Source organism: Trichomycterus rosablanca, chromosome 5 (genome assembly GCF_030014385.1).
Source record: "Trichomycterus rosablanca isolate fTriRos1 chromosome 5, fTriRos1.hap1, whole genome shotgun sequence".
NCBI classification, from domain to species: Eukaryota; Metazoa; Chordata; class Actinopteri; order Siluriformes; family Trichomycteridae; genus Trichomycterus; species Trichomycterus rosablanca.
Genome location: NC_085992.1, coordinates 31,669,332 through 31,683,431, shown reverse-complemented (window position 1 = coordinate 31,683,431; position 14,100 = coordinate 31,669,332). Strand labels below are relative to the sequence as shown.

General features: G+C 39.1%; 1 long non-coding RNA gene across 3 annotated transcripts; it reads right to left on the bottom strand.

The window, feature by feature from the left end:
- Nucleotides 1-4,001: 4,001 nt before the first annotated feature.
- LOC134315061 (uncharacterized) lies at nucleotides 4,002-12,370 on the bottom strand. Of its 3 annotated transcripts, none has more exons than XR_010012458.1 (6): nucleotides 12,353-12,370; nucleotides 11,000-11,037; nucleotides 10,771-10,873; nucleotides 10,549-10,665; nucleotides 9,952-10,059; nucleotides 4,002-4,259 (listed from the first exon to the last, which is right to left on the bottom strand). It is a non-coding gene; the product is annotated as an uncharacterized LOC134315061 (long non-coding RNA). The 3 variants fall into 3 exon arrangements; XR_010012456.1 differs by lacking the exon at nucleotides 12,353-12,370 and adding an exon at nucleotides 11,714-11,783; XR_010012457.1 differs by lacking the exon at nucleotides 12,353-12,370 and adding an exon at nucleotides 11,543-11,645.
- Nucleotides 12,371-14,100: the final 1,730 nt, after the last annotated feature.

Genomic DNA, 14,100 nt, shown 5'->3' with positions numbered 1-14,100 from the left:
CCCAGTTGTTGGTTTTGATCAAACTAAAACTGGTAAAAAGTGAGTGCCGCACAGCAATAACTACTCCTGTTCGTCCCTCTCCTCCTGACACTGTTATTGTTTGGCTTGCTTTTCCTTTTTTTGGAGGGGGGTGGGGGGGGGGGGGGGGGGGTAGGAACGCCAGTAAATAAAAGATAAAGTGTGTTACCGTGTGATAGATTGGCGCCCTCTTTAGGGTATATTCCCACCTTGCACACAAAGTTAAGCAGTTAGTAAATATAAATAAATTAATTAATTATAATGCACATACTACATACACAACAAAGAAGTAACAAAAGGATCTGTTTGTAACTTGATTTTTAAGTGAAAAGGGTGCATAATGGTGCATTACAGATGCTGGTAAAATACTGGTATATATTTATCAAAATGAGAGACACGTCTTTGAACTTGAGAGGACAGAGTTTAACACCCAGCTTTGTTTTCATTATTTTGCTATTGGTAATCATGTGACTGAGCTGTAATAGGCTGGATGTAAAGGCAATTAATTTAATATGCTATATTTAGAAATCAGTAAATAAAAAGATTTCAGCAAACATAAACTATCTCTCTATCTTGATGTCTGTCTGTCTCTCTCTCTCTCTCTCTCTCTCTCTCTCTCTCTCTCTCTCTCTCTCTCTCTCACACACAGACACACACACAGACACACACACACACACACACACACACACCTACGCGTTTTCATGTCAGATGGGGACCAATGTTATGAACATCACTTGCGGGGACCACCCTTTCTACAGCCTCTAGAGGGCTGAAAAAAATCAGGCACACTAAACAGATTTTTCTTAGCTCATACACACGTTCAAACATCAGAATTTAAGAAGTCATGTCAGGACCGTGTTTAGTGGGGACTTAGAAAAATCTTATAAATATGACTAATGGGGACCTCATTTACATAATATTAGCATAAAACACACAAATGCCAATGTGATTAGTGGGGACCTTGCAAGAACATTGAGTTAATTACAATTCATTTATATTACCATTAAAGGGCATGTAATTATTTCAAGCTAATCTACAGATTATCTTACTTTTAAACAAAAAAGGTTTAATATACATCTATGTAAAATCAAAAGATGCAGTAATAGTCCATAAATCACATTAAAATGTTTAAATTTAGCTTAGCTTACTTGTTCATAGATTATGTAGTCTTTGCATAGAACATCTAGTGATGTGCATGTAGTCATCTCGACAACATAGCAAGATTTATGTTTGACATTTCTAGATTTACAGCCAATATCAGTGTAATTAAAAAAAAATATTAATAGATGAAGTTAAAGTCTATCTCTACTCATGTACAGTGGATTGGAAGAGTAGTAAATTATTGTCTGGATACTTTTTTAACTCAAATCAAACTATTTTATTTTTCACTGTTTAAGTGTTTCTTTCTTTAATTCTTTGTCATGAATTTTTTTGTACCACAGTGAACCACCCAGAATCAGCTACTACTCAATCACTGGACAATTATTACCACTAAAATAATGCTACTTATAAAACTATACAGGCATTAAAGACATTTAAATTGCAAAACTCAAGATTTAATTTTTAACATGCTTTCACCCTGTTCTTCAATGGTCAGTACCTCCACAGAGCAGGTATTATTTAGGCGGTGGATGATTCTCAGCACTGCAGTGACACTGACATGGTGGTGTTGTGTTAGTGTGTGTTGTGCTGGTATGAGTGGATCAGACACAGCAGCGCTGCTGGAGTTTTTAAATACCGTGTCCACTCACTGTCCACTCTATTAGACACTCCTACCTAGTTGGTCCACCTTGTAGATGTAAAGTCAGAGACGATCGCTCATCTATTGCTCCTGTTTGAGTCGGTCATCTTCTAGACCTTCATCAGTGGTCACAGGACGCTGCCCACGGGGGCTTTTGGCTGGATATTTTAGGTTGGTGGACTCTTCTCAGTCCAGCAGTGACAGTGCGGTGTTTAAAACTCCAGCAGCGCTGCTGTGTCTGATCCACTCATACCAGCACAACACACACTAACACACCACCACCATGTCAGTGTCACTGCAGTGCTGAGAATCATCCACCACCTAAATAATACCTGCTCTGTGGGGGTCCTGTGGGGGTCCTGACCATTGAAGAACAGAGTGAAAGCAGGTTAAAAAGTAAGTAGAGAAACGGATGGACTACAGTCAGTAATTGTAGAACTACAAAGTGCTTCTACAGTGGGGGAAATAAGTATTTGATCCCCTGCTGATTTTGTAAGTTTACCCCCTTACAAAAACTTGAACAGTCTATATTTTTTATGGAAGGTTTATTTTAACAGAGAGAGACAGAATATCAACAAAAAATCCAGAAAAAAAACATTAAATAAAAGTTATAAATTAATTTGTATTTAATTAAGTGAAATAAGTATTTGATCCCCTACCAACCAGCAAGAATTCTGACCCCCACAGACCGGTTATGTGCCCATGAGGCACACAAATTAGTCCTGTCCCTGTATAAGACTCCTGTCACAGAATCAGTTTCTTCTGTTCAAATCTCTCCACCACCATGGGCAAGACCAAAGAGCTATCAAAGGACGTCAGGGACAAGATTGTAGACCTGCACAAGGCTGGAATGGGCTACAAGACCATCAGCAAGAAGCTTGGTGAGAAAGAGACCACTGTTGGTGCGATAATTTGAAAATGGAAGAAATACAAGATCACAGTCAATCGCCCTCGCTCTGGAGCTCCATGCAAGATCTCACCTGGTGGGGTAAGAATGATTCTGAGAAAGGTGAGGTCAGTCCAGAATTACACGGGAGGAGCTTGTCAATGATCTCAAGGGAGCTGGGAGCACAGTCACCAAGAAAACCATTAGTAACACACTTCGCCGTAATGGATTGAGATCCTGCAGTGCCCGCAAAGTCCCTCTGCTCAAGAAGGCTCATGTACAGGCCCGTCTGAAGTTTGCCAATGAACACCTGAATGATTCAGAGAAAGCTTGGGAGAATGTGATATGGTCAGATGAGACCAAAATTGAGCTCTTTGGCATCAACTCCACTCGCCGTGTTTGGAGGCAGAGAAATGCCCGGTGGGGATGGTGTTCTTGGGGTCATATCCAGCATTTCTCTGCTCCCAGCTCCCTTGAGATCATTGACAAGCTCCTCCCGTGTAATTCTGGACTGACCTCACCTTTCTCAGAATCATTCTTACCCCACCAGGTGAGATCTTGCATGGAGCTCCAGAGCGAGGGCGATTGACTGTGATCTTGTATTTCTTCCATTTTCGAATGATCGCACCAACAGTGGTCTCTTTCTCACCAAGCTTCTTGCTGATGGTCTTGTAGCCCATTCCAGCCTTGTGCAGGTCTACAATCTTGTCCCTGACGTCCTTTGATAGCTCTTTGGTCTTGCCCATGGGGGTCGAGAGATTTGAACAGAAGAAACTGATTCTGTGACAGGAGTCTTTTATATAGGGACAGGACTAATTTGTGCGCCTCATGGGCACATAACCGGTCTGTGGGGGTCAGAATTCTTGCTGGTTGGTAGGGGATCAAATACTTATTTCCCTTAATTAAATACAAATTAATTTATAACTTTTATTTAATGTTTTTTTTTTTTTTTTTTTGATATTCTGTCTCTCTCTGTTAAAATAAACCTTCCATAAAAATTATAGACTGTTCAAGTCTTTGTAAGGGGGTAAACTTACAAAATCAGCAGGGGATCAAATACTTATTTCCCCCACTGTATATGGTAAGTTTTTCAGGATGAACTCAAGTTCATATGCGTGTGAAGGCAGGCGAGCGAATACTTTTGGCAATATAGTGTATTATTGACAGTTCAAAGAAAATCAATATATTGCAAAATGTTCAAATGCTTTTTAAAAAATAGCAAATAATTCTATTTCTGTTCAGTAGACCTTTATGACGTATGCATGTGTGTGTCTTGCTGAGACATGTGAATGCAAACAAAAACTGCAATATCAGAACATGTGAATGTAAACAAAAACTGCCATACCAGAGACTCAATGATCTTTAAACTATCTGTATTGCAATTTTCTTTTGTAGGCCGTAATACGATTATAAACATAGAATTTCAGATTTTGCCAGTCACGGTTCTTAGGAGCTTCTGGTTCAGCCCTTAAACACTTCTCACAGTCTCGCTGTGCTGGTACGATACAAGATGTGATGAAGCGATTCGTGTGCCATTCCACCGCCTGCACCTCTGTCTGCAGCCAAGGTGTTTTCTTCTTATGGGCAGTTTTACCTTTGCACTGTTTGTCCATTCTGCCATAGACAAAGATTATTAGGATCAAATTCTCATAATAGCTATAAATACACAGATCAGCCATAAAATTAAAACCCGCCTAATATTATGTAAGTCCCACTAGTGACACCTGTATAGCTCTGACCCATCGAAACATAAACTACACAAGACCAATGAGCCTTGGATGCACATGACCCTGACACCAAGCCTACTGTGGACCATTTTTGGTAGGTACTAACCACTGTTTACTGGGAACAACCCACAAGACCTGCTGTTTTGGAGATGCATCACAGACATCACAATTTGGTCCTTGTCAAAGTCACACAGTTCCTTACTGTTGCCCATTTTTCCTGCTGCCAAAACATCACCTTCGAGAACTGACTTTGACTGCGGCTTAATACATCCCACCACCTTTTTACAAGAGTACAGTAAGAAAGTAAACCCTCGAAATTACTTGATTCTACCATGAACACTCCATGGTCTACCATGGACCAGACTCAAGTACTAACCACTGCATACTGTTACACCCCAAACCTGCTGTTTTGGAGATGCTCTGACCCTGACCATTTTTCCTGCTTTAATTTGTCTGCAATTGTCCTACCTGAGCAGGCTACTGGCTTTAGTGTTTAATGTTTCAAAGTGGGTCTGTTTCTTGTAAGTAAGACTGACACTGTGTTACACTGTTTGATTAGGTTACACCATGAGTTATATTTTTAACAACACTGTGGCTTCCCACACAGAAGTCCCAGTCCCAAGCCCATATGCCCCCTAATAATATTTACATTCTATAAAAACACACTATAATGACGACAATTTATCCCCCTCACTTACAGTCTGTAGAATACACACAGGCATTAGTTAGCTAAGTAATCAAACAGTACTTAAACCCTTTATTCACTGGGACTTCAACAAAAGCAAGAAAGCAAAAACCAAATACAAAAAGTAAAATAAAATAATATACCATCAGGATCTAGCCCAATTTTATCCAAGTTCTTGCCATGAAACTCAGCTAATCTTCCTTGCTCAAGAGCCATTAGAACTTTGCTGATCTTTTGATATACACTGGATGTCTCTGGCTCAGTGAGTTCCACTGTCTGTGACTCGACATCATCAGACAAAATGACCTCTGACAGGCACAGCTTTCCAAAGGGTTTCAGGGAGAGGAAGAAACAGCTAGATTATATTCTCAACAGAGGAAACTACACTCACAATGCTGCAGTTATGGAGTCAGGACAGGGGAAACGTGTGCCCTTTACACAACCATGTAAAGAAACATTGGGAAATGACTTCACATACTTTTAACAGTATGTGTGAGAGCAGATGCGAGAAATGGGAAGGCTGGTTCACAATGCCAGAAAAGTCACCACCTTAAAAAAAATGGAAGACCTTATGAATCCAAAAAATTACATGGAGAGAGTCAAAGCTGTCAAGTTGACATGTGGGTATGACAGTGAAACAAACAAGTTTTTGACCCCATCATTAGCAAACAAACTTGGAAATATCCTGGTTAAAGTAAGCAAACTTTTAAAAGCTCAAGGTTTCATCTCAAACAACCAACATCTTGTGAAGAATGCCAGTGAGTTTCAAGACATCCATCGGGAAAAGTAGAATGAGCTGATATCAGCCACGGCATTGAAAAACTTTGCTGATCTTGGCGAGCTGTAGGGTCTTCTCAGGCAGTCGATAGAACTCACGATGGATTCTTATGTCATGTCCAAGAAAATTGGCAAGCTGGTCCATTTCTGTGTCTATCATGTTTAGCACAGTTGAAAGGGTTGCAGCATGCTTTCTCAGTTTGGTAGATGTCAGTGGGACTCTTTGCACCACACACCTTTGCAAAGCCACAGAGACGGTCTGATCCTCTGAAATGTGTCATAGCTTCTGGTCTTGCAAACATATAACCATTGTCTATTAACAAGGATCTCTAATGCACAAAACATTTTTGGAGTCAGAAGAATTGGAACTGGGCGACCACGTTTCCCCCCGACGACAATCCTTGAGAAGTGTCTGCAGAGCTTTTTTTCCTCTTCAGACAGTGCCCAGTCCACATCCTCATGGTGATCAGAAGTGTCTCTTGATAAAAATGCAGATAAGAGCATGCTGGCAACTTCTCCTTCCCTGAGAAGAGAATAACCTGAGCCAGGCACACCTTATTCAGCTCCATCCAGGCTTTTGCAGAGGGACTTTCCGAGAGTGAAATGTACCACTCATCTTGTACTTGACTGAGATATGCATGCATTTTTTGGATGTCTTCAGTAAAAGGCATGAGAGTCGGTACGTTCCACTTTGCTTACCTTATGTTCCTCAATGCCGTGGCTGATATTAGCTCATTCTACTTTTCCCGATGGATGTCTTACAACTCACTGGCATTCTTCACAAGATGTTGGTTGTTTGAGATGAAACCTTGAGCTTTTAAAAGTTTGCTTACTTTAATCAGGATATTTCCAAGTTTGTTTGCTAATGATGGGGTCAAAAACTTGTTTGTTTCACTGTCATACCCACATGTCAACTTGACAGTTTTGACTGTCTCCATGTAATTTTTTGGATTCATAAGATCTTCCATTTTCTTTAAGGTGGTGACTTTTCTGGCATTGTGAACCAGCCTTCCCATTTCTCGCATCTGCTCTCTCACATACTGTTGATTCTTGTCTAATTTCCCCTTTTGTTTAACAAGTGCTGCCCAACATCAAGTTTCCCCTGTCCTGACTCCATAACTGCAGCATTGTGAGCGTAGTGTCCTCTGTTGTGAATATAATCTAGCTGTTTCTTCCTCTCCCTGAAACCCTTTGGAAAGCTTAAGAGCTTTGGCCACATCGGGTTCATTTTCATGCACATGTTCGAGGTGCCTTGCCATCTTGGCATACGGCTTAGAGCAATACAAGCAGTAATGTTTTTTGTTGTACACTCTTCGTCCACCTCTTTTTTGACTTGCGCTAACAACTATTAGATCATTTATGTTCTTACTTGAACCAAGTTCTTCTTCTGCTCCAGTGGCTTCAGGTGTAAAGCTGTGCCCGTCAAAGGTCATTTTGTCTGATGTTGTGGAGTCACAGACAGTGGAACTGTCTGAGCCAGAGACATCCAGTGTATTGTGCTTTGTTTTTTGGTTTGGTTTAAGGCTAGTGTCAATGTCACTATCACAAGTCGTATCAGGTATGTAATCATCTGCACTTTCTGATGAAGAATCAAATAGCTCACTGGAATTGTCAAGATTTGTGTCTTTCATTTACAAAACAAGAAATCATAATAAGAAAAACTTTAATACTTAATCCTAAATTTAAAACTTAATTTATCAGTAAATTTACATATACAGTGGGGCCAAAAGTATTTAGTCAGCCACTGATTGCGCAGGTTCTCCTACTTAGACAAATGAGAGAGGTCTGTAATTTTCATCATAGCTACACTTCAACTATGAGAGACAAAATGAAAAAAAAAATCCAGGAAATCACATTGTAGGATTTTTAAAGAATTTAATTGTAAATTATGGTGGAAAATAAGTATTTGGTCAATAACAAAAGTTCAACTCAATACTTTGTAACATAACCTTTGTTGGCAATGACAGAGGTCAAACGTTTCCTGTAAGTCTTCACCAGGTTTGCACACACTGTAGCTGGTATTTTGGCCCATTCCTCCATGCAGATCTCCTCTAGAGCAGTGATGTTTTGGGGCTGTCGCTGGGCAACACGGACTCCACACATTTTCTATGGGGTTGAGGTCTGGAGACTGGCTAGGCCACTCCAGGACCTTGAAATGCTTTTTACGGAGCCACTCCTTCGTTGCCCGAGCGGTGTGTTTGGGATCATTGTCATGCTGGAAGACCCAGCCACGTTCCATCTTCAATGCTCTCACTGATGGAAGGAGGTTTTGGCTTAAAATCTCACGATACATGGCCCCGTTCATTCTTCCCTTAACACGGATCAGTCGTCCTGTCCCCTTTGCAGAAAAACAGCCCCAAAGCACGATGTTTCCACCCCCATGCTTCACAGTAGGTATGGTGTTCTTGGGATGCAACTCAGCATTCTTCTTCCTCCAAACACGACGAGTTGAGTTTTTACCAAAAAGTTCCATTTTGGTTTCATCTGACCACATGATATTCTCCCAATCCTCTTCTGGATCATCCATATGCTCTCTGGCAAACTTCAGACGGGCCTGGACATGTACTGGCTTAAGCAGGGGGGCACGCCTGGCACTGCAGGATTTGAGTCCCTCTCGGCGTAGTGTGTTACTGATGGTAGCCTTTGTTACTTTGGTCCCAGCTCTCTGCAGGTCATTCATCAGGTCCCTCCGTGTAGTTCTGGGATTTTTGCTCACCGTTCTCATGATCATTTTGACCGCACGGGATCGAGGGAGATTATCAATGGTCTTGTATGTCTTCCATTTTCTTACAATTGCTCCCACAGTTGATTTATTCACACCAACCTGCTTGCCTATTGTAGATTCACTCTTCCCAGCCTGGTGCAGGTCTACAATTTTCTTCCTGGTGTCCTTCGACAGCTCTTTGGTCTTGGCCATGGTTGAGTTTGGAGTCTGACTGTTTGAGGCTGTGGACAGGTGTCTTTTATACAGATAACGAGGTCAAAGCGGTAATACAGGTAACGAGTGGAGGACAGAAGAGCTTCTTAAAGAAGAAGTTACAGGTCTGTGAGAGCCAGAAATCTTGCTTGTTTGTTATTGACCAAATACTTATTTTCCACCATAATTTACGAATAAATTCTTTAAAAATCCTACAATGTGATTTCCTGGATTTTTTTTTCTAATTTTGTCTCTCATAGTTGAAGTGTACCTATGATGAAAAGTACAAACCTCTCTCATCTTTCTAAGTAGGAGAACCTGCACAATCAGTGGCTGACTAAATACTTTTTGGCCCCACTGTATGTTTGATGATCTCAAATACACAAGTACTTTTTTGTCATGTTTTTGTATTTTGGGTTTTTAGTTAATTAAAAGAATGTAATAAGTTAATTGTGATGATAATCTAGCAAGAATAATTGTTTATTGTGATGTATCTACAAGGTAAGTTCAAGGGGAACATATAGGGCAGATTTTAACTTTCACAGTGATTTTTTTCTTGGATAATTATCATTTTATTCTGAACACTTACGGCGTCCCCACAACACACCTTCAGTTAGTGTATGAGTAGAAACTGTGTGTAGAAACTGAACTAAACTGGTCCCCACAATGACTATAACATTGTGTGTGTGAAAGGTCCCCACAAGTGACTATTACATTGTGTGTGTGAAAGGTCCCCACAAGTAACTATAACATTGTGCGTGTATGTAACAGGTCCCCACAATGACTGTAACATTGTGTGTGTGTGTGTGAAAGGACCTTTCACACACACAATGTTACCATTCCTTGTGGGGACCTTTCACACACACAATGTTACAGTCATTGTGGGGACCAGTTTAGTTCAGTTTCTACACACAGTTTCTACTCATACACTAACTGAAGGTGTGTTGTGGGGACGTCGTAAGTGTTCAGAATAAAGTGATAATTATACAAGACAAAAATCCCTGTGAAAGTTAAAATCTGCCCTAAATGTTCCACTAGAACTTACCTTGTAGATACATCAAAATAAACAATTATTCTTGCTAGATTTACATCACAATTAACTTATTACATTCTTTTTACTGACTAAAAACCCAAAATACTAAAATATATGACAAAAGAGAGGCTGTAAAACTAAAAGTCAAGTAGTGGACATGCATGTACCTGTTGAGGAGTGCTGTTTGAAACAGAAGCATCATCCATCTGAGTCTTGGACAGGATAGAGGATTGGGAGTCGTCCTCCACCACGGCTCTAGCTGCAATGCTGGGTGTCTGTAAACACAATTTAAAATAACTATATCAAAAAACATGCACCAGACTTTAGAAAATAATTTTATAATAATAAAAAAATTATCTTTTGCCCAGTCAAGCAGTCTGTGTTCACACATATTAAATAAAACAGGCTTTGCGGGGACCTTTCACACACACAATGTTACAGTCATTGTGGGGACCAAGTCAGTTTCTACACACAGTTTGTACTCAGAAACTAACTGAAGGTGTGTTGTGGGGACGCCGTAAGTGTTCAGAATAAAGTGATAATTATACAAGACAAAAATCCCTGTGAAAGTTAAAATCTGCCCTATATGTTCCCCTAGAACCTACCTTGTAGATACATCACAATAAACAATTATTCTTACTAGATTATCATCACAATTAACTTATTACATTCTTTTAATTAATTAAAACCCCAAAATACTAAAATATATGACAAAAGAGAGCCTGTAGTTTTAACTTAAAGTGATGATGTGGATGTGCATGTACCTGTAGAGGAGTGCTGTTTAAAACAGAAGCATCATTCATCTTGGATCTTAGAGTCTTGGACAGGACAGAGGATTGGGAGTCGTCCTCCACCACGGCTCTAGCTGCAATGCTGGGCGTCTGTACAAATTTTAAATATTTATTTTTATTGGGCTCCCTTAAGTAATCACACAAATTAAACACTTTATGACAACTTTTAACAGAATGCCTGACTGGTCAATGTACCTGTTGGTCAGTTTTTTCCGTTGTGCTTCTGCATATGAACTTTTAAATGGCAGGACTTGCTGATATCTTCTACATTTATATCACTGGGTGCTTTTGTAGCCACCTGTAAACATATTTTCATAGATAATTAGACTTAATGCATTTGGTATTTTGGTTCTTTAAGCATTTTAATTTTTATTCTTATCCTGCAATATGAGCCAGTCTGTACACCATGTATTGTGCAACATACTCGTGTTCTCCATGAGCAGTCTTCACATTCATTTCAAACTGCAGAAAAAAACAACACAATTATTGTACTGGATTAAGTCTAGGTCTTTAAAGTTATTATTATATGCCTTATGCATATAATATGCATATAAAAAGTTTTTTAAAATATGAGGTGCAATTAAGCAACAATGCAAGAAAAAGGGACAAAAACTAAAATTATAATAATATATTATTTATATGTGTTATTTATTAGGGTTTTGCATTAATTATACAGTACAGTACAAATCTGTTTGTATATGGTGTGCATCTGCAGATACACTCTTGTTCAGAGTCTGGCCAAAAAGGTTAAATGTTATCTTAAAGTCCATTCGATCATGTTCATGTTGTTTATTAGGTTTGTGGGTATAAAACTTATCTTTACTTATTAGCGCATCACACTGGACTTAGAGACGCGTCTGCAGACGCGCACCAAACAACCTGTTCTGTAAACTACACACTGAAACGCGCTAGAAACCAACACAATACACACAGATTAGTTTTGTACAAATAAACATAAACTACTAACACTCGCTGTAGAACACATGTTGTAACGAAATCATTTATAATGTCCTTGTTAAAACGACATACTGAAGTTTTTTTCTCTGCCTGGCAGTAATACGCGTAAGAATGCCTGCTTTCACTTTTCCTGCCCAAACATTTAAGCATTTAATTTCATTTTGTAACAAACTTGCCTTACAGTTAAAGCTCCGAGTTCTACTTCTACCCACAGAACAGAGACTGAAAACCAGGTTCATTAGTGAAGTAATGCTACACCTGTTTCAAATTAAAGGCCCCAATGGAGACTGCAGCCACACACAGACATTTCAAACTAACAGTTTTCTGTCTTTTTAAGTTACCAAAAATTTGTTGTCATTTTTAAATTTATTTAATGGAAAATTAATATAAATATCTAAATATATCTAAAAACACGCAGTCATTGTTATTTAACCACTGCACTGTCACAGCCCAATTATAAACAAGAAGCTTTATTTGCACTCATTTACACCGATCAGCCATAACATTAAAACCACCTCCTTGTTTCTACACTCACTGTTCATTTTATCAGCTCCACTTACCATATAGAAGCACTTTGTAGTTCTACAATTACTGACTGTAGTTTATCTGTTTCTCTACATGCTTTGTTACCCCCTTTCATGCTGTTCTTTAATACATTTACATGTTCTTTAATAGCAGGACAGGTCAGGTTTTAATGTTATGGCTGGAGAAGGAGAAGAACTGGTATTAAAGAACAAATAACTATTCACTAACAGAACTAATTAACATAATTTGACGGTTGAACAATTGTTATACTGGTTTGACATGCAAATATGCTTACCTTGTGTTTCATTTTTGGTCCTCTATATAAGTTCTTAGCTTCTTAGCTGGTTTCTCCTGCATATAATCTTCTTTTTTTGTCCACTGTGTGAATATCCATCTTTAACACTAAAAATGTCTGAAATCGTTCCTAATGGGGACCAGGAAGTGGGTGGTTCCCAACCTTATTTGGAATCCGTGTGTGTGTGTGATTCCGGCTATAAAAAAAAGGGGGCGCAACTGAGCACAACCCACACACTCACACATTCACCGAAAAACATGCGTTTTGAGCCAATGCTAAAAACCACACAGGCACCATTAGTAGGCCTCCTGTATCCATTTAAAATAGGTTTCCTTTATGGGGACTAGACTTTAGGTCCCCACACTGCAAGAGGTCCCCACGACGTGACTGTGTAAACAGATTCATGTCCCCTCAATGTGATGAATACCAGTGCACACACACACACACACACACACACAGTTTGGCTGGCATTGGCAAAAGAGCTCAGAAGAAAAAGGACCCGCAGTTCCGGGCGCCTGGTCCCATTCAGTAAAGAATCCTCCAATGCCTTCATTAGAAGTAACGAGTTGACACAAGGTAAATCTATCACTGAGGCACCATTCTCATGGTGCGGGGAGAAGCCTCATTAAATGTCGCTAACAAGCCGTGCACATGCACTGATTGGACAGTTCCCGTTTAAATCTGCAGACCTAGCAGGATGTCCACTTAATGAGACCACACAAAAAAGGCATGGTGACGGAGGACAAAATATTCAGGGTCCAATAACTTTGCCAAAATACCTAAAAGTTTGGCATCTATAAGAACGGAAGTCTGAAGTAAAGTAAAAGCATTTAACCTAAACAATTCAAGATGAAAAAAAACCCCTGAACTTTGTACAAGCACAGGTTGACTTTTGTATTGCAATTTGCAAAAACATAAATTATAATTTTATAAAGTGGCTCTCTAATGACGTGCGAAAACAAAAGTGATCTATAAATGCTTTACAAAACGTTTTAAAGATACTTGCAATTTAAGTACAATGTATATTGCAACAGATAAAAAATACATACGATATTTGATATACAGATTTTAAAATACTGTATTACTTTATTTAAAAATAGAATAATTATCGCCAATAAACTGTTGTTTTTCAATGTGTTGAATGACTATTGACTTTGTTAGTGTACTACGAATGTCACTAATTTAAATACAGCCACATTAAAGATTGTAGACATACTGTCGTGCCAGACTATTAGGATTTAGGATGCATTTGCATAGTAATAACAGTCGCATATCATTGTACTTTAGAATACAAAACTGCATAAAATGTAAATATGTGTTCATTTATGAAATTATGGTAAAGCAAGATTACTTAACTTATGTAAATAGCACAAGTATCCGTCATAATATTAACATCATATTCAAGTAATATATTTTTAAACCAAGCCGTGGCATCTACTAACATTATAGTAAGTAAATGTGAGGTTGAAAGCTTGGGACTAATCCGATCGGAAGGGGCATTTGCGCCCCATCTCGACGAACACACAAAGCTGCAAGCTGCAGTTGCCCTCTCAGAATACTGGAACGGAGAGCAATTAGTGTATCGGCAACGCAACAGAAATCACAGGAATATTTGTAATCTGTGCAGTGTCTAGCTAACTTTTATCAACTGATATGGATTAAAAGGAAATACTTTCTTTTTCGCGAATTTTTACAATCGATGCCAGAAGTTTTTAAACTTACGAGATGTAAAGACGGTGTCCACTGGA